This window comes from Sardina pilchardus, chromosome 9 (genome assembly GCF_963854185.1).
Source record: "Sardina pilchardus chromosome 9, fSarPil1.1, whole genome shotgun sequence".
In the NCBI taxonomy this organism is placed as follows: Eukaryota; Metazoa; Chordata; class Actinopteri; order Clupeiformes; family Clupeidae; genus Sardina; species Sardina pilchardus.
The window spans coordinates 19,858,813-19,879,075 of record NC_085002.1 but is presented as its reverse complement, the minus strand read 5'-3'; the positions used below and the strand labels follow the sequence as shown (position 1 = coordinate 19,879,075).

Genomic DNA, 20,263 nt, shown 5'->3' with positions numbered 1-20,263 from the left:
TGTTTTTTCTTCGAAAAAAACCAAACTGTTGCAGCCCGAGCTTCTTCTAGTCGGAGTGAAATCCTTCATCCCTCGATCAAAGCCTCCCCCCTCTGCAGCTCAAATAGGAAGCGGAGCGAAACAAAGACAGGGCTTTTTTTCTGAATCACTGGGATGTTCTCATCTTAATCGTACTACAGCCATTACGTCAGCCGTGGAGGAGAGGAGCAGAGTGTGCCCCAGGCGCTGTGTGCCCACGGAAGGGGCATATGAGGGTCTCGTCTCGCCTGCAGGTCATGCCAGGGTGGGGAGGTTCCGACAGTGCCAAGTTATGAGTGTGATATGTGTGTCTGTATGTTGCTTTAAGTTTGAGAATGCCTGGATGTGTAATGCAAATGTATACATTTATATATTTATTCGATATATATATAAAGGTGACTACTAGGCCAAAAATAGCCTGTACTTCATGAACATCATTTTAGAGCATTGATGGATGCCAATATCTCATCCATTCTTTCTACACTTCACCCAGTCATTGTGTGGGGTCTTCTAGATGATCTCAGCCTCTTCCTCTTACACACTATCTGCACACATTATTAGATGTTGTTCACAACCAGAGGTGACTGCTCCCAGCCTGACAAAGGACACACCCCAGGGAGAGAGAGAGAGAGAGAGAGAGAGAGAGAGAGAGAGAGAGAGAGAGAGAGAGAGAGAGAGAGAGGCCTCTCCTCTTCGCCAGAACACAACCTTGCGGCCCCCGTTCACCAGCGAGCGAACAGAGAGAAGAAAAGAAGTTGTCATTACTCTTTCAGTGTCTAGAAGCTAATAAGGCGGGAAAGCTGGCCTAATTCACTGACTGCTGTCACTGTTTAATGACGCCGCCTGCCATAGGTGCTGAGGATTTGCGCTGTTAGCCCCGAGAACTCGTTAGGCATCTGAGCTATGGCCTCAGTGAGGAGCAGTCATCATTCCCACACTTAAAGAGAGACAACAATCGCTACCGGGGCCCATTAAATGAGCTTCCTCGGCCACAAACTGAGAGCTGGCATTAAAGGAAGGCCATTTACTAGCAGGTGCCGTTTTAAGTTGGCTGCCGTTTGTTTTGTGCCGCGAGCGCATAACCTTGTTGCTGCTGCGGTGGAGAATGACAGCCCTAATTCAAAGCGTCCATCACTTCACACATGGAAATAAGAAGAGGAACATATATATATATTTTTTTCTTTTTCTTTTCTCTCTCCCTCTCTCTCCCTCTCTCTCACTCCTCCCCTCCATTTTGTTCACCGTCTATTTCTCGTCTGCATGATTATGGTTGATATTTTTCCTGTCACATTTTTGTCTGACTAACAATCTCTGAGCCTCAACTGTTCATGTATTCATGAAGCGCCGAGCACGGCAGCCACACAAAGTGACCCACCCCTCCATTCTGACTCACGCCTCAAACTTCACCTTAATGACTTTTAAATTGTCATGTTCCAGGGGAAATTATCCTCTGACATGTCCTTACGTTTCATTTCACATTTGTTTGGGGATACTAAGAGCCGTATTTGTGAAACAGCCGTTAAACAAGTCAACATTTCTTCCCCGCGGACGTGACCTGTGTCTCTGGCGAGTGAGTATTTTGTCTGTGTAGTGTGTGCTTCAGTTGCCACATCCCTGTGTGTCCCATCCCTCTGTCTGTAAGTGGCGAACTTCTCGACTGTGTCCCATCGATCTGCACCCCTCAACCCCCAACCCCCTCCTCCACCCACCACCACCACCACCACCACCCACGCTCCCAAAACAGCCATGCATCTCCGCAGGCTTCTCCTCGCCACCATTCTCCCCGAGATTGATGGGCTGCCTGGACAACACATGAATCAGAGCCGCAGAGTGACTGAGTGAGCCAGTGAGGGGAGAGAGGAAGTGTGTGTGTGCATGTGTGTGTGTGTGTGTGTGTGTGTGTGTGTGTGTCAATGACAGCAAGCAAGAAGGAAGAACAGGGATAGGAGAGTGTGTGTGTGTGTGTGTGTGTGTGTGTGTGTGTGTGTGTGTGTGTGTGTGTGTGTGTGTGTGTGTGTGTGTGTGTGTGCATGTGCGTGTGTGTGTGTGTGTGCATGTGAGTTTGTGTGTGTGTGTGTGTGTGTGTGTGTGTGTGCTTAAAGCAGTGCGAGCAAGTGAGAAGGAGAGGGAGCAGGTGAAAGGCTCTGAGAAAGAGACCAAAAAGACAGATACGCCAAGAAAGAGTGTGAAAATGATAACACAGACGGACATCAGATGAAGGGAAAGAAGCTTTTTTTTCTCCTTTTCTTGTTCTATTCATGTGCTACTGCTGCTGTGGCTGCTATTGGCATTACAATGTCTGATTTGTCATGCCAATAAAGCGTATTCCAATTTGAATTTCAGAAAATGCTCTTGGAAAGCCTCCAAGAGAGTTTGACTTATCCTCAGAGTTGGGAGTAATTGAAGAATAACCATTCCGATTTTACTGCGACACATGTAATGTCAGAGCCTTGAATTAGCTAGGCCACAGCCCCAGTCCTCCAAAACTATGAATCCACAAAAAAAAGTGTGGAGCTTTGCCTCGAGGCCTCAGCACATTTAACTTCACTCAGGCTGCTGCCGTGTATTTCAAACTACAGTACCTAGCTGCTTCTCCTCTCTCTATCTCTCTATCTCTCTTTCTCTCTCTCTTTCTCTCTCTCTCTCTCTGCTGTCTGACAGCACTGGAGCCGTCTGCGGTGCGCGTGGCGTTCTCTTTCATGGGTGCGCTGCGCAGCGTCAGACTGCGGCGCTGCTGGGAGGAGGCTGCAGGCGATGGGCCACAAGAGGAGGAGAGCGTCCGGGGGGGGGGAGGGGTGGGAGCTGGTGGGAGCAGCTGGCGCTGCTGGTGAGGTGAGGTGAGGCGGCTGTGGGCGCGCATGGCAGGAGGAAGTCTCTCTCTTTTCTTCTTCTTTCTTTTCCCACCGTGGTGTGTGTGGGCTCTTTGGGGTTGAGCCAGAGGCAGGAGGATACGGGTGTGTGGCATCGGGCTGGTTTTTTTTGTGGGGCTGGGATAGAGGTGGCCATCCCTTGCTCTCTCTGTCTCTCTCTCCCTCTCTCTATCTGTCCCTCTCTCTTTCTGTCTGTCTCTCTCTATCTTTCTGTCTGTCTCTCTTTCTTTATCTGTCTGTCTCTCTTTCTCTCTCTCTCTCTCTCTCTCTCTCTCTCTCTCTCTCTCTCTCTGTGCGCATGACGGTGTGAGTGGGCGGAGCCGAGCGTTTGAGTGAGTGCGACTGTTGGCCGCTGTGCCAGGAACAGTGTTCTATCTTTTTCTATCTTTTTCTACCTTTATGCGTTTTACATTTTTTCTTTTTTTCTTTATAGTGTTAAGGTTTTGTTCTGTTTGAATTAGTATAGAAACACGGTGTGAGGTTTTTGGTTGTTGGTGTTGTAATTCGTTTTACCTGGGCGTCTGCTCCCAGTGTTTGGTTGCAGCCGCCCTTGGTATGGAGAATTTTGAAAAACTTACGCGGCGTCATGCCATTAAAATAGCATCGACTGCCAGTGTAGAAGAGTGTAGCTTAGCTGCAGGAGATGTTATAGGACATGATAATATTCTGTCAGCCGCTCGCATGAACAATGCGATAGTGTTGTTTTTGGAGTCTGTCGAGTTGGCTAACGAACTGATTGAGAAGGGAATTGTGGTTGACGGTATTTTTACCTCCGTCCTTCCTCTCTCCACTCCATCGAAAAAAGTTACCTTATCAAATGTTCCCCCATTCATTAAAGATGAGGTTTTAACACAAACTCTGTCACGGTACGGTAAACTGGTATCCACAATTAAAAAGATTCCAATTGGAAGTAAATCCCCTCTTCTGAAACACGTAGTGTCCTTCAGGCGATCCGTGTTTATGATTTTGAAAGACAATAAAGACGATCTAGATCTAACTTTAAATTTAAAGGTGGATAATTTTAGTTACGTTATATATGCCTCTACAAGTGTCATGAAGTGTTTTGGGTGTGGGCAAACAGGGCACCTTGTACGTGCGTGTCCCAAGGCTAAGGAAATTTCGAGTGATGTTCAAACAAATCATGAAAACTCCAGTGGGGTTAATGTGGCAGAAGAACAGTCTGCCGTAGCGAGTACGTCTGCTGTTGTGGATGCAGCACCCGCTGTAACCAGTGGGCCCGAGACTGTCTCAGCCGAGTCAGCAGTAGGGGCAGTTCATGCTTCCCTTCCACGGGAAGAGGTGGACGGGATAGCCGTGGTTGAAGAACCAGATCGTACGGAACAAAGTGCTTCCGCAGATGTCGGGGCTGAGGCGGGCAACGCAGAGTCTGAGAGTCAGTCCACACAGGACTCGCAGAGTAGTGCTTCTGCTGTTAATTTCGATCCAGTTCTTGCTTCTCTTGATGTTTCCCTCATGGAGACTGATGAAAATGTTTTTAAAATTCCCTCTAAAAGAAAAAGATCCAGAAGGGGTAAAAAGAGCGATACTCTGACTGACCTCAGCGGGACAGATAATGAGTACGAAAGTGACTTTTCCGACTGTAGCTTTACTTGCAGCGTGCGTAAAAGTGGTTATACTAGTCGCGATTACAGTGTCGAGGACGTCAAATCTTTTCTAAAAAAGACAAAACATATGAGAAATATTCGTATTGACGAATACTTCCCTGATGTAGAGCAGTTCACCATGAAAACGAAATCTTTCATGAGTGAAGGCTGCTTTACAAATCCTGAGTGTTTCCGTCTCAAAAAGATAATGACTAAGATTAATGTGACGGTAAATAGTGATGTTTAATGTTAGATTCGTTTTATACCCCCCTTGTCTTATAATGGTAGTGTGTATACAACTCTTATATTTTTTAAATTTTATCATGGGTGAGATTAGTATTGCTTCTTTAAACTTAAATGGGGCCAGAGAAAGAAGCAAAAGAGCCTTGTTGTTTGAAACTATTAAAAAGAATAGATTTGATGTGTTTTTTGCTCAGGAAACACACTCTGATGCCTCAATTGCTGCTGACTGGGCAAGTGAGTTTGATGGCCTGTCTATTTTAAGTCACAACACATCAAATAGTGGGGGAGTTGCCATTCTGTTTTCTAGGACTTTTACTCCTATTTCCTACCAGACTGACGACATTGTTAAGGGTAGACTTTTAAAAGTCAGAGCGCAGTTTGAAAACAGCTTCTTTGTTTTTTTTTGTGTTTATGCACCCACTTCACCAATAGATAGAATGCTTTTCTTGAATATTTTGAGTGATGCTGTACGCAACTGTGACTCTGAAGATATTTTACTTGTGGGAGGCGATTTTAACTGTACTGAAAACACAATGGACCGTAATCATGTTGAGCCTCATATGCCATCACGCAGAAGGCTCATAGAGCTTATTAATGTGAATGAACTTGTTGACATTTGGAGGAATTTTCACAGTACACAAAAACAATACACTTGGGTTCACTCATACAATAATCGGTTGTCTTTAGCTAGACTTGACAGGTTTTATGGTTTTAAACATCAAATGAGTTTGTTTAGGAAATGTTCAATTATTCCAGTTGGTTTTTCAGACCACAGTTTGGTTTTTTGTTTTATTTCTTTAAGTTCTGTCAAGTGTAAAAGTGCGTATTGGCATTTTAACAGTAGCTTGTCATCCGATGGCCATTTTAGGGAGGTGTTTAGGCTATTTTGGGATGATTTTAGGAATACAAAACCATCTTTTAATTCGTTACAACAGTGGTGGGACTTTGGCAAGATGCAAATTAGGCAACTGTGTCAAGAATATACATTCAGTGTCACAAGGGACTTAACTCTTTCAATGGTCAAATTAGAAAAGGAGATCATTGAACTCCAAGTTTTAGCTGAACAAACTGGTAATCAGTCGTACACTGCAAATTTTAAAGCAAAACAAAAATCACTGGCTGATCTGCTTGGAGTAAAGGCACAGGGAGCTCTGGTCAGGTCCCGCTTCCAAAGTGTGGAGTTGATGGATGGCCCATCTAAATTCTTTTTTAATCTGGAGAAAAAGAATGGGCAGAGAAGATTCATTCACTCTCTTCGTTCAGAGGATGGAGTACTGTTGTCCGATTTGGCGAAAATACGTCAGAGAGCAGTGAATTTTTACACAGGACTTTATAAGAGTGAAAGCTCTGATAATCAGGAGGATGACCAGGCCTTCCTTGAAGATCTCCCCCAGGTGGCCGAAGAGGCGAATGCAGTCCTTGGAAAGGCATTGACCTCAGGGGAACTGCAGAGAGCCCTCCAGAGCATGGAGTGTGGAAAGGCACCGGGGTTGGACGGTCTATCTGTGGACTTTTATAAGTCCTTTTGGCCAGAAGTGGGTGACGATGTGCTGGCTGTTCTTAGGGACAGTCTTGTCAGGAGGCGGTTGCCACTGAGCTGTCGAAGGGCAGTGCTCACTTTGCTCCCCAAGAAAGGGGACTTGAACGACATACGTTCTTGGCGACCTGTGTCAATCCTTTGCACTGAGTACAAACTGCTTTCTAAAGCACTAGCAAACAGATTAAGTGAAGTTGTAGAGCAGGTTATTCACCCTGACCAGACCTACTGTGTGCCAGGTAGATTGATCCAAAATAACATTTCTTTTATCAGGGACATTTTTGATGTAAGTAAGTTTTTTAATTTGGAATTCGGTTTAGTCTCCATTGATCAAGAGAAAGCTTTTGATCGTGTCGAGCATAACTATTTGTGGAGTGCTCTGGCGGCTTTTGGTTTTTGCCATGAGTTTATTGACATGGTTAGAGTTTTGTACAGTGACATTGAGAGTATACTCAAGGTTAATGGTGACTTGTGTGCTCCTTTTAAAGTTCACAGAGGGGTCAGACAAGGATGTGCTTTGTCTGGCATGTTGTATGCTTTGGCCATTGAACCCCTACTGGTGAAATTGAGGAAAGAACTTGTTGGGGTGAAGATTCCAACTTGTGAAAGTGTTTTTAAAGTGTCTGCATATGCAGATGATGTGGCTGTGCTTGTAAATGGGCAAAGGGACTTGAATGTTATGTTAAAGATTTGTGATGATTTTAATGTGCTTTCCTCAGCAAAGGTGAACTGGTCCAAAAGCGTAGCATTGCTGGTTGGGTCATGGTTAAAGGGAGAGCCGTGCCTTCCAGCTGGCTTACATTGGGCCAGGGGTGGTTTTAAATATCTTGGTGTTTTTTTAGGGGATGAAAGCTTCATTCAAAAAAACTTTGATGGGGCTGTTGAAAAAGTAAAGGGCCGCCTCGATAAATGGAGATTCTTACTAGGAAAGATATCCTACAAGGGGCGGGTTCTTGTTATCAATAACTTGGTGGCATCCTCCCTATGGCATCAGTTATCTTGTGTGGACCCTCCAACACACTTACTGTCTAAGATCCAGTCAATCCTAGTGGACTTCTTCTGGGACAAGCTTCACTGGGTACCGCAGAGCATCTTATACTTGCCCAAAGAGGAAGGTGGACACGGACTTGTGCAGCTACAAAGCAGGACAGCAGCGTTTCGGTTGCAGTTTGTCCAGCGTCTTCTCAGCGGGCCACTGGATTCCAGCTGGAAACTTGTGGCATGTGCCATTTTACAGACTTTTGATGGGCTGGGGCTGGACAGAACTCTGTTTTGGATGGATGCAAAGAGACTGAACGTCAACAATCTCCCTGTGTTTTATCGTAATGTTTTTAAGGTTTGGTCTCTTTTAACAGTGCAACGAACAGGTAGCACACAGTCCTTGTACTGGCTTTTAAAAGAGCCGCTGATATATGGTTCTGTTTTAGATATATCACTTGATAAATCCCTTCCTGCAATCACACATAGTCTTCTTAGGTCTGGAGTTGTTACTATTGAGGTTTTACTCAAGTTAGCAGGCCCAGACTTTGCTAACTTTGAACAAGTTGCCAGTCGGTTGGGGATGAGATCCATTCGAGTAGTAGCCCAGCTACTTGAGAGATGGCGAACCTCTTTAACAAGGGAACAATTGCAGATGTTGGCGGACAACTTCAGAGGTTCATGCAGCTCAGTTTGTGACGATCCTTTCCCCAATCTTTTATTGTCGCCAAATTTGGCAGGTTTTACATCTTATTTGCAGGCTGAACATGTGATTTTGCTGGGTCTGAAGCCGGCTACTGGCAAAGATTTATATAAACTTTGTGTGAAGTCTTTTAACAAAAAGTCTCTGGACAAAAGGGTGGAAACGCCCTGGTGTTCTGTTTTGCATATGGGGGAGGATGTCCGTCCTCAGTGGCGAGCACTATACAAGTCACCATTAGCCAAAAAATGTGGGGATTTGCAATGGAGGATTCTGCATGGAGCAATTGCAGTTAATGCTTTTGTATCAGTGTTGAATCCTGCTGTGAGTGAGGAGTGCCCTTTCTGTTTTTTGAGAGAGACTGTGTTTCATGCTTTTATGCAGTGTGTGAGGCTAAGGCTGTTATTTGATGTGCTACAGTCACTCTTTGACTGTTTTAAGGAAACATTTTCAATGGAGACTTTTATTTTGGGTTTTAAGTATGTGCGGAAACATAAGTTCAAATGTCAGCTGTTAAACTTTCTCCTAGGTCAAGCAAAAATGGCGATCTATGTGAGTCGTAGAAACAAAATTGAGCAAACTTCTAATGATGACATTGTAATGATCTTCTCAATACTGGTGAGGTCTCGTATATTAATTGATTTTCATTTCTACAAGGCCATGACAAACCTTGAACCTTTTGAAGAAATATGGTGTCATGATGGTGTGCTGTGTATGGTTATTGATGGTGATTTGCATTTTGCACATTTTTTGCGAGCATAACTTGCTCTGCGTTTTTATTTTATTTTTTTATTTATCTATTTTTGACTCTACATTGTGACGAATTGAGCATGTAGTACTTTATGTCAAGAATGTAATAAAGGTTTTTTAAAATTCAAAATTCTCTCTCTCTCTCTCCCCTCCCTCTCTCTCTATCTCTATCTCTCTCTCCCTCTCTCTCTCTCTCCCTCTCCCTCTATCTCTGTCTCTCTCTCTCCGCTCACCACGGCCCCTGTCTCACGCTGTAAGTGTGAAAACTCAGCAGTGATATTTCAGGCAAATGTTGTGAGTGAGGTGTTGTCACTGGTGACCTTCATCGGCTCGGGCTGCCCTCGCCTGACCACAGGTGTTAGAGACCCCTTCCGCCCCCCAGGGGTCATTCAGTCCAAACAAGACCCGGGCAACTAGGAATCACATGCAGTAGCAAGTTGACACTTTTAACAACATTTGAACAGATTCAGCTCAGTGTCCCAGTGGCTAATTACTCATTTCAGGTCTCTGTGACAACTGGCATAGACTGGGGAGAGTGTGAATGGCAGCCTGTGGATCGGCTGCTGGGCTGAAGCCATTTAAGCGTGTGGCCCCGTGCAGTACTGAGCACTGGCCAGCAGGAGGCGGTGTGCAGGTGCAGTGTGTCCAGGTGTGTGCTGTGACGAGCCCCCCCCCAAACCCCCTCCGCCCCGCACTCAGCTGGGATTAAGGCCAATCACTGGAGTCACTGAATCAGAACCAAGCCACAATAACAGAAGGAGAGACTCTTCGGCTCCAGAATTTCAAACGTCTTCTAGCCAACTCACGCGCTCCTGCGCTCTCTCTCTCTCTCTCCCTCTCTCTCTCCCCCTCTCCCTCTCTCTCTCTCTCTCTCTCCCCCTCTCTGTCGTCCGTCCTTCACTTTTCCACCCATACACATTGTGTTTCCAACATGTCTCCCTTTGTTTTCCGTCTCTCCCTCTCCTTTCCTCTTTCATCACTCCTGCCTGTGTCTCTTTCCATCCCTGTAACTGGTGTGTGTGTGTGTGTGTGTGTGTGTGTGTGTGTGTGTGTGTGTGTGTGTGTGCAAGCGCATGAGTGTATGTGTGTGGGTGAACTAGGGGGTGGTGGCCTGCAGTGGGGGGCTATTGTTGATTGTGGGGAGAGAGCGAGCGAGCGAGAGAGAGAGAGAGAGTGAGAGAGAGAGAGGGAGATAGACAGCGAGAGGGTGACAAGAGAGAGAAGAGGAGAGAGATAATCCCTGTCCTTGTTTTCCTCTAATCCTTCCTTTCCTCCAGTCCTCCATCGGAGTTTCTCTCGCTTGTCCTCTGGCTCTCTCTCTCTCTCTCCCCTCACTCACCACTTTGGGAAGAATTGCCGCCGTTTCCACGGAGACCGAGGCGCAGAGCTAACCCCCTCCCTCCCCATCCCTCCGTCTCCGTGGCGACTGGCCCCAGCATGATCAGCTTTTTTTTCCAGCGGCTCAGAGGCTCTCCCCGATCACACAGATCAACAGATGAGCGGATTAGCGACGCCAAAAACACTCACCTGTCCAATCAACAGCTTACGTGCCCACAGGCTCTGCCCACCGCCACCTCATCCGCCAATCAATAGCCTTCACAGAGCACAGACACCTCAAGCCAGAAACAAAAACAGCTTGATCTGTCTACACCACTAACCAATCAAAAAAGTCAACATTTTCTCCAATCAACAGGGCCATATTGAACACCGGTCACAGTCAGATACAGTGGACTCCAAAACCCACAGGTTCATAGAAGACATTACAAAATAAATGAAAAAAAATAAACAATGCTAAGTGAAATAAGAGGGAAAGTTGCATTACCGATGCGCTTGCCCAGTGTCCACTCCAGACACCCCAGTACTCTAAGAGCATTAAGCATCTGCCATTTGACTTCAATGTCGCCATAAGAATCATTAAGCCATTTAAGCTAAACCCTGAGAGACTGGACTGAGGCAATCCTAATGACGTCTTAATGGTCCGACCGAGTCTTTTTGTCTCTAAATTAATTAAATGCCGACTGAGACAATGGCAAGTTCAACAGCATGAAAGCAAACTCGGAAATTCCTTAGCGCTCAAATGCGCTCGCACACACACACACACACACACACACAAAACACATGCAGCCACAACCACAGCCACACACACACACACACACACACACACACACACACACACACACACACACACACACACACACACACACACACACACACACACACACACACACACACACACACACACACACACACACACACACACACACACACACACAGCACAAACACATCTGCCCAAATGCACACAATCTCGGTATTGAAACTCGGTGTGTGGTTTTGTGTTTGGGGGGAGCTGAGCTTTTGTTTTGCACGAGCTCCTCTGACCTCCACGGCCACATTGGCACATGCCAGACTAAGCCCGTCTGAACGAGCCCCCTCCGCCCTGCCCGTCCTCCTGGGGCCCGTGGGCTTAGGCAGGTGAAAATAGCAGTTATCCAACACGGGTTTGGGCCAAAGCAGCCTAATGCCTAATGTGTTGCCATGTCAGTCTCATGCAAACTGAACCCAAATGTAATATGACTGCAATTAAATCGCAAGTCAACCCTGAATCCACAAAATGACAGGAAGTGAACCAAACATGCTGTGTGTTGCAGGTCAATGGTTGACATGTGTGTCAAAAATACTGATTGTGTAGAGCTAAAGCACAAAATCCCCTTGACAGCTTGACAAAAGAACACATAAAATGCATTTAATCTGCATTTACAACACACATATTTGTGTTATTCTGCAATACTGCATTAGAGCATTTCCATTTTAACTGTAACATTAACTTCCATTATTTCTATGGGCAACAATAACAGTCTGTGGATATTCTGCCTCTACAGTACATCCTTACAGTAACCTTGGCAAATTTGCTTTGCTAACATGCACCCCACTCTTCCCTCACCATCCCCAAAATGGTCAGCAGGTGTTAATATTGAGTTGCACTGCACTAAGAAAACAAATCACACCAGTCAGACCAAGCAGAAGTATCAATTTCATCCTACTTCAGACAAAGAGATGTGAATAATTGGCAAGAAAAGAACCAAGCTTGACTTGCTGAAGGGCCTTAACAATGAGCTAAACTCATATTCTTAATGCTGAAAATGACAAATTTGTTTCACCACATGAGAATTTACCATACCATTATTCATCTAACAGGAAAGTTTTACAGCAATGAGGGTTACCACCCATTTTCTCTGACAAAAATGTCAAAACCTTTCCAATGACCTTGAATTACATTTTTCATGACTTTTCATGGCCTATTAGCACAAAATTGTTTACTTTTACGCTAGAGACTGGGGCTAATTTTGAAATGTGACTTAAAGGTACAGTATCCAGTGCAGGTTCGGATGTATTTGCTATTGGGCTCATTCTACTTTACACAAGTGTCGTAAATACTACTCATGGCTTGCACCCCTCCCCCTGGGCATGGTACATGTGGATTTGTTTACAAACTTGCAAAAATAATCTCTGAAAAAGCAATGTAAATTATATTACACAATTTCATACCAATACTAGGCTCTTGGACAATTGCCATGAGGCAATTTGTGGTGCTCCGGGACGGGAGAGAGAGCGACGTTGCATGGCTGGTTCTCCGTAGATGGGTAGGGCACGACTAGGAAGGCATGCCATTCTCTCTATTCCAAGTTATTTAGCATAAAAATGACTCTGAAGATGTTGTATTAAAGTAAAAATGTGTTCTCTCCCCCACCACTCTAGAGCTGTGAAGGAAGTGATGGAATTCTGTGACATGATGTACGTAGGCTTAAGCTATCTCCTACGTACGTCCCTGTGTATGACAAAATGAGGATCAGCGCTGCCATGCAGATGCAGAGTGACACTCTGAGCCAGCCGTCGCTGCCAGACAGTCTCATGTGACCTGAGCTAACGGTACCTTAGCCCAAACCAGACATGACATCTCGCCCATGCTCTCAGTTCTTGTCTGTCTCTCTGTCTCTCTGTCTCCACACACACACACACACACACACACACACACACACACACACACACACACACACACAGTAAACTAGAAAGACTACATATACATATTCAAGGTGGATAGCTCCCAGGAGATGTTTGCAGTTGGATGTTTGTGAAAGAAACACAAACATAAACACACACACACACACACACACACACACACACACACACACACACACACACACACACACACACACACACACACACACACACACACACACACACACACACACACACACACACACACACACACACACACAGATCTGTGGCTATTTCATCAATGCTAACCCGGCGCTGTGTTATGTCCGTGAGTGCAGACATGCTCTCACTCTGGTTTGGAACATACCTGTCTGTCATCTACACAAATCTGTCCTTTGAAAGCAACAGCAAACACACACACACACACACACACACACACACACACACAGAAGGTACCAAAACACACACCTAGAAATGGAAACTCAAAGGGACAGAAATAGGTGACAGATAGAGAATCTGAGTGAGGGAGAGATGGCGATGGGGAGAGAGAGAGAGAGAGAGAGAGAAAGAGAGAGAGAGAGAGGAAGACAGAGAACGCGAGACAGAGTGTGAGAGATAGAGAGAGGAGAGAGAGAGAAACAGAGATGACAGGCAATGGTGCGCTTTTATACACAGACACTGCAATGTTATCGCAGTCCATCAACTCCCCCCCATCTCTCCCAGCCCCCTCCCCTCCCCTCCCCCCACCCTCTCCCTCACCTCCATCTGCAGCTCAAGGGCAAACTGTTTATTTTTTTTTTTTGACGCCCACACTGTGCCCTTTACTTCAATCATGCGGCGTGTAGCTTCTGATAGAATAACGAAATGGCTACACGACAAACTAAAGGTCATGAAGTGTTGCTGTCACCTTTTTTTCCCCCCTCTCCTCACCCTCTTTCTCATATTCGGGAGAAGAGAGAGCCACACCAGATGACAGTCATTATGTGTGAGAATGTGGCGACATTACAGAATGTGTGTGTGTGTGTGTGTGTGTGTGTGTGTGTGTGTGTGTGTGTGTGTGTGTGTGTGTGTGTGTGTGTGTGTGTGTGTGTGTGTGTGTGCGCGCGTGTGCGTGTGCGTGCACATATATGTGTGTGCATGCTTGAAAAAGGTTGTGAGTGTTCTGACAAGTGAGTGTGTGTGTGTGTGTGTGTGTGTGTGTGTGTGTGTGTGTGTGTGTGTGACAACAGCTGTTTGACTATGCGTATCAGTGACCGAGGTGGCTTCATTTTGTAGGGAGTCTGTGTCGGCAGCTTGTCGATGGCGACTCGAACGATCACACACACACACACACACACACACACACACACACACACTTGCAGATACACTTGTTCTACCAGCACAGAATGTGTGCATATGTGTGTGCGTATGTGTGTGAGTTTGTGAGAGAAGGAGAGAAAGAGAGAGAGAGAGAGAGAGAGAGAGAGAGAGAGAGAGAGAGAGAGAGAGAGAGAGAGAGAGAGAGAGAGAGAGAGAGGGAGTGAGAGTGTGTGGAGAGGGGCTGAGCTGGTGTATAGTAGAGAGCAGGAGTGAAAAGGGGGTGGGAGGGTGGGAGGGGGGTGGAGAGATCTCAAAGCAAACATGCAGACCCAGCCGCCTCTCAAAGCAATTACAGCAGATTGAAACCAAATGAAATTGGAAGCCCAGAGCGACGGAGAGAGAGAAGCCACTGTGACAGATATGACAGGAGGAGAGGAGAGCAGCGCTGGGGGAGGGGAGGGGGGGGGTAACAAGGGAACAAGGAAACAAGGGAGGAGGAGTGGAGCTGGACCTGCAGGTACAGACGAAGATAAAGGGGGGGTGTAGAATGTGGAGTGCACCGAGTTTACAGATAACACGTTTGAATTTCTATTGATTTCTATGGAGGTTCTACTGATTTCTATAGATGTTCTATTGATCTATATGCCTGTATTTAAATGTATGGTGACGTTACTGATGTTCAGAGAAGAGCAATGTAGGTACACAGCGAGGGGAAAACACCGGGAAACAGTGCTGTGTTTGTAAGGCACGACGTGTTTTACACAGCCGTTGAGGTTACGCATGGCACAATATTCCAGAATGAGTCTGGCAACTTACTACGATATGCCAAGTTGAAGTTCATAACAATTGTGAATTTCCATTTTAATAGATATCAATGGCATGAGTTTTTTTTTTCCAAATTACATTTTCAAGAGTCATTTTAGCTGGCATCCACAACCAGTCCCATTGTTAGTGTTTAAGCGATGACAACTTCTCAAGCTAACAGACAAGACAAGTCAACACATTAAGAGCCATGCCAACATTTTAATATTGTCTTTTGAAACCAATAAGCTCAAATGAGCTGTTCTGTAGTGTGCCACTTACAATTCAAGTTCATGGTTTGTCAAATTAGCTTGCTGGAGGACTTCCATGCTGATGTCAATGTAGAAATAAATATCATGACCTTGTGTGTGTGGTCTGTCCACTAATACTGTAGGAACGGAACATACCATGTGATGTAACTAACTGTATGGACTGGTCTTGTATGAAGCTGATGCATACTGTAGGTAGAAGGTACCTTTGTACAGTACAGCTTGCAAATTGACAATCTTGTACTTCCACTTCATGTTGCATTTATAATGCACTGATGCACAGACTGACTGCAGTTCCGTGTGTTACTAAGGCGACTATGGTCCTCGATGAAATTTTGCTGCATGGGATGAAGATATTCAGGGCCTTGTCTTAAGCTCCTGGTGCGCTTTCACAAAAAGTGAAACACTGCGTGTGGGTGTCTTCATTTGCACACCCATTCCTGTGGCCATAAGCCCTGTGGATGTAGATGCTGTTTGAATTACAACGGTAGCAGCTAATAGAAGAGAGAGATTCAGGGGAGCGCCTCATTCAGCACTTGGCTGTTTGGCGAGGGAAGGGGTGGGTTTTTTTTTTTTTTTTTTTTCTTTGTCTGTAACAAGCGAACACTCAAGCGAAAGAGCTGGAGGCACAGACGTCTGATTTGCCTCTTCTGTTTGGCTTTCATAGGCGCACGGGCACACTCCATTTCAACTCGCCACTGATAGGCTGTCAAGCTGAATTCTAACCTAACTCTATTCCCACCGCAGGACACTCGATAGCCCCAGCGTCAGGCTGTGATGGTGCTCCCCCCACTTGGGACCGTGTTCCTACCGAACGTCCCGCAACCTCATTTCCATCTCGCATGTGAGTGATGTGACACGAGACTGCCTCTCATGACGTTTGCCCTGACGCGATCCACACGGACGACTAAGGCTGGTGCGTATGCCGTCGCAGTCGATGGCTGAAGGGACCAGAGACAGCGGCGTCAATTGCTGGGGATAGCACAGGACTATCCACCAAAAGGAGCGCCCTGATTGGCTGCCTCCACTTGGGTGGGAGGACGGACGAGAGGCCACTGCGGGGGTCGGACCTGGCGGCTCTCCTCGGCGCTGTAATCAGGTAAAAGCCCTTCTGAAACTCTCCGCGCTGATGAGCGGGGGCCGCTGCCAAGAGCCCAGCCCGGCTGGGTCAGCGCCGCGCTGGCACGCTGAAGCCTCGGTCAGTCCATCTCAGCTCTTTATTTCCCCCTCCAATCATTCATTTCAACATACCTCCCAATTAGGAGCACAGCACAGCGCAGCGCGGGGATGGGCAGTTGATGGGGGCAGTAGGGGTGGCTATACCTCAGGCCCACGGTTATAGCGGGGCCCAAACGTACATTTTTTTTTTTTTGCTTGTTTGTGTGTGTCTCGATTGCAGCAAAGTGAAAAGTCAGGCTCATCTCTGTCTTCTGAAGAGATGAGCAGACACAAGCCTTCACCTTTGCCAAGGTGTTCTCGTCTAAAACATCACCCGTAGGGGCACTGAGGCATTGCTACTATTCCCCACCTTAGTGCCTCCTTAGTGGGACTCCCTGCTTTGTGGTTTTGAGGCTCTGAGTATTATACAAATAAAATGATGTGACATAGTTGTTAACTATGCATAATGAGACTGCAAAAATGTAACTACTAGCAACAAGCAAAAAAGCGTTGACAAATTTGATCTAAAATGTTTAGCATTTGTCTGTATTACATTGTAAATATTCTGTTAGAAACCGATAGCGAACCAACAGAAACAGCTATAGCTGAGCTAGAAAGGATCACACTACATAAAGAGCATGCAAACAATGTGTTTCACACCAAAGTAATTGGTTAAGAGATTAAATACATAGGCTACACACATATTCAATTTGCATGCTACATGTGTAATTGACTCCCTGTCAGAGTCAAACACACATGGAGATGAACTGTGCATGAAAAACATGCCATTAAAGCTACTCTAATGTTATTCTAATGTTAAACATATTTCCCCATTTACCAATGCAAACACAGGGCCATCACATCTTAGGCCTCTATCACATTTTCAGTAATGGGCTAAGTGAAATTTCAAAGTGAAGATTGTGTGTGTGTGTGTGTGTGCGCGCGCGTGCACAAGTGTGTGTGTGAGTGTGTGTGCGATGGTGTGTATGGTGACACAAGCGTAGATCCTGAAAATGGCGGATGCAGTCCAGGAGTTATGTGAGGAGCTGCTCCCACACAATCTCTCATATCCTTTTTTACCATTTCCATCCCTTTTGTTTGACTAACGCGTCATTGTCTTCTGCCACCATTTCTCATCCTCTCTTCCAGTCCTCTCTCTCACTCACTCTCTCTCTCTCTCTCTTTCTGTCTCTCTCCCTCCCTCCCTCCCTCCCTTTCATACTACCTCTGTTGCTCTTGTGACTGTGGGTGTTTAAGCTTTCAGAGAAAAGCTGAAAGGTCTCTCTGATCTGTCAAACAGTCTCTCATCCCTCACACACACACAGACACACACACGCACACACACATTGTCCCTGGAATACTACCTTCCGGTTAAGAGAAGTGAGTGGGACCAGAGGGCTGAGATTCATTAACTAAATTTAGCCTTCTAATGAGGAGGGAAATCTGAAGCTTTCAAGTCAAGTTAGCACACACAAGGGCCCAGAATACACACAATGACAACGGCTGCCTCCCACACACCAACACCACCAGACCTACAGTAAGACACACACACCAACCAGCAAACCCACCGAAATGCATCCTCTGTGGACTGACTGCTCTTCACATACAAAAAGCCCTGAATATCTTTTGGTGTCATCTCCATTAAGGCTGCATGAAATTATTATAACTAGGGAAATACGTGCGCACACAAGCTCACACACACACACACACACACACACACACGCACACACGCACACACACACACGCAGCAAAGGCAAAAAAGGCAAGAAGCTAGTTAGAGAGAAAATTGCCAAGACAGATAGAACACTGCTGTGTTCATTTCTGTGTCAGAGCACACCTCACAGATGAGACCAGAATGGCCTTTAGTAATGGTGCTTATAAAAGGCTCCTCATTTCGTCAGAACAACTCGGCGCGCTCGGTGGAGGCGGGGGAGGCGGGGGAGGCGGTGGGCCCGCCCGGCGTCTGAATAGTTTGGGTATTTTCACTCTGGAGGGAAGGACTGGCCGTCGCCAGAATGACTACAAATTTGCCACTGAAAATGGAGGCACATTATCTGAATTACCTGAATGTCTGCGGGTCCTAATTAATTTCCCCACATGTGTGGAAATGACAAAGAATTACGAAAGGAACTCTCCCTCCCTCCGTTTCTCTCTTTCTTTCTTTTTTCGTTTCTCTGTCCATCCCTCACTCTCCCCCTCTCACGCTTTCTGCCCCTACACTATCAACTCCCCCTCACACACACACACACACACACACACACACACATACTCCGACACATACACACATACAGTATTCTCATATACAACACATGCAATCCTGGAATAAAAAGAACATGCAAGAAATCCAAAAAACAGACTTGTCCTCAGAGAATAAACAACAATGGAGGAAATGAAAAAGAAGCAAGTGAAAGAGAGTGGATGAGAAAAAGAGGGAGAGTGGATGAGAGAGAGCGAGGGGGGGGGGGGGGGGGCTGCTTCATACCGGCTAAAACAACTTTCATACCAGCTAAACTGTCTCCCAAGATCAGTTTGTCAGAATGCAAACATAAAATGCCAAAAAACAAGAAAGCAGAAAAGGAATGCAGGAGGAAAAGGATAAAGAGGAGAGAGAGAGAGAGAGAGAGATCTGGAGTCAGCCCAGTGCAGAGTTTAACCTTGACAGAGAACATGGGGATTCTGTGATAATTTGTGAAATGATCTCCATTCACAATGGCACAGCAGTTTGGCCACGCTCGCGGCTGCTGCCAGATCAATACAATGCTTTCCCACAGTGTTTGTGCTTCTCTCTCTTCATCTCTCTCTCTCTCTCTCTCTCTCTCTCTCTCTCTCTCTCTCTCTCTCTCTGTGTGTGTGTGTGTGTGTGCTCGCTCTGCATCGATCTCCAGGCTCTTAACCATACAGAAAAAGTCACAACTGGGGAGAACTGTAGCAAAGATAAAGATAAAGGTCGAACAGAGGGGGGCGGGAGAGGGTCACACCAACGGGCCTACAATACTGAGGTGCGTTCAAATTCAGAAAACTGCACCTGCCCTGCAACGGTAAGTGCACTGTTACCTTCGTCAAGCTCACGTCCAGTGTGTGTGGAGAACTACTGTACCTCCTCAGACTGTTTGCAAGTGTTTGCAAAAGTTCACCAACTCAAGGCAAACAGAAACCTGTTTCGTTCGCAAATGTTCGCCTATCGTATGTTTGCGAATTTGAATTGAAGTCCAAACACAAACTCTGGTGACATATGGAAGCACATCACACATTCATACTTGATTTTTTTGTGATATCGTTGACATCAAAATCAGTTGAGGTCTGGCAAACAGAGAGATAAAAATGTGTGAACACAAGTTAATGCTTCACGATTCTCACAAGATTTGGTGGGACGCCGCTCTTGGAAGTTGCATGGATGGTTTTCTCAGTAGGGACTTGCTACTGTATGTCTATGCTGTCTAGCTATGCTAGGAGAGCAATTCACCTATTACAAGTTCCTTTACCATCAAATTGGCTTCGTAAAGGTGTAAATCTTGCATAATGTGCCTTTAACTGAATCCACCAGCTGATACTTACAGAGGTGGTGCCTATTCTTTAACAACACAAACCTGGTACAATTGGATGGAACCGGATTACACACTTTGTGTCAACTTTGTGTGTCAAATGCTACAGCAGGAGGACTTGGCTTCACCGAGGGCTTCCCTTGCTGAGCTGCAGTCTTTCTGCTTGTGCTCTCTGCTTTCTAGTGCTGTCCTGGTGAGGGGATGACACGCCGACGGAACATCCCGGAAAACCAGACACGCGAGGGGGAGAAAAAAAAGGGCAAGGGAAGCGAAAAAGAAGAGGTGAACAAAGGACGACAGATGATCAAATGAGCTCGATCACGACCTGACAGACCTTCAAACGACTAATCTGGCACGGGGAATAAAAAAGAACAACAAAAAATACGCTGGTGACATTCTGCATAAATATCAGAAAGAGTTGCTGCTGTCTGCTGCCAGCTTTGTGTCTCCACACACTACTGCCACAGGTTGCACACACACACACACACACACACACAC

General features: G+C 46.0%; 1 protein-coding gene across 1 annotated transcript in view; it reads right to left on the bottom strand.

Moving 5' to 3' along the window:
- cacna2d2a (calcium channel, voltage-dependent, alpha 2/delta subunit 2a) overlaps positions 1 to 20,263 on the bottom strand; it is a 237,236-nt gene that overhangs the window by 137,493 nt on the left and 79,480 nt on the right. The gene's annotated exons all lie outside the window — the stretch shown is intronic.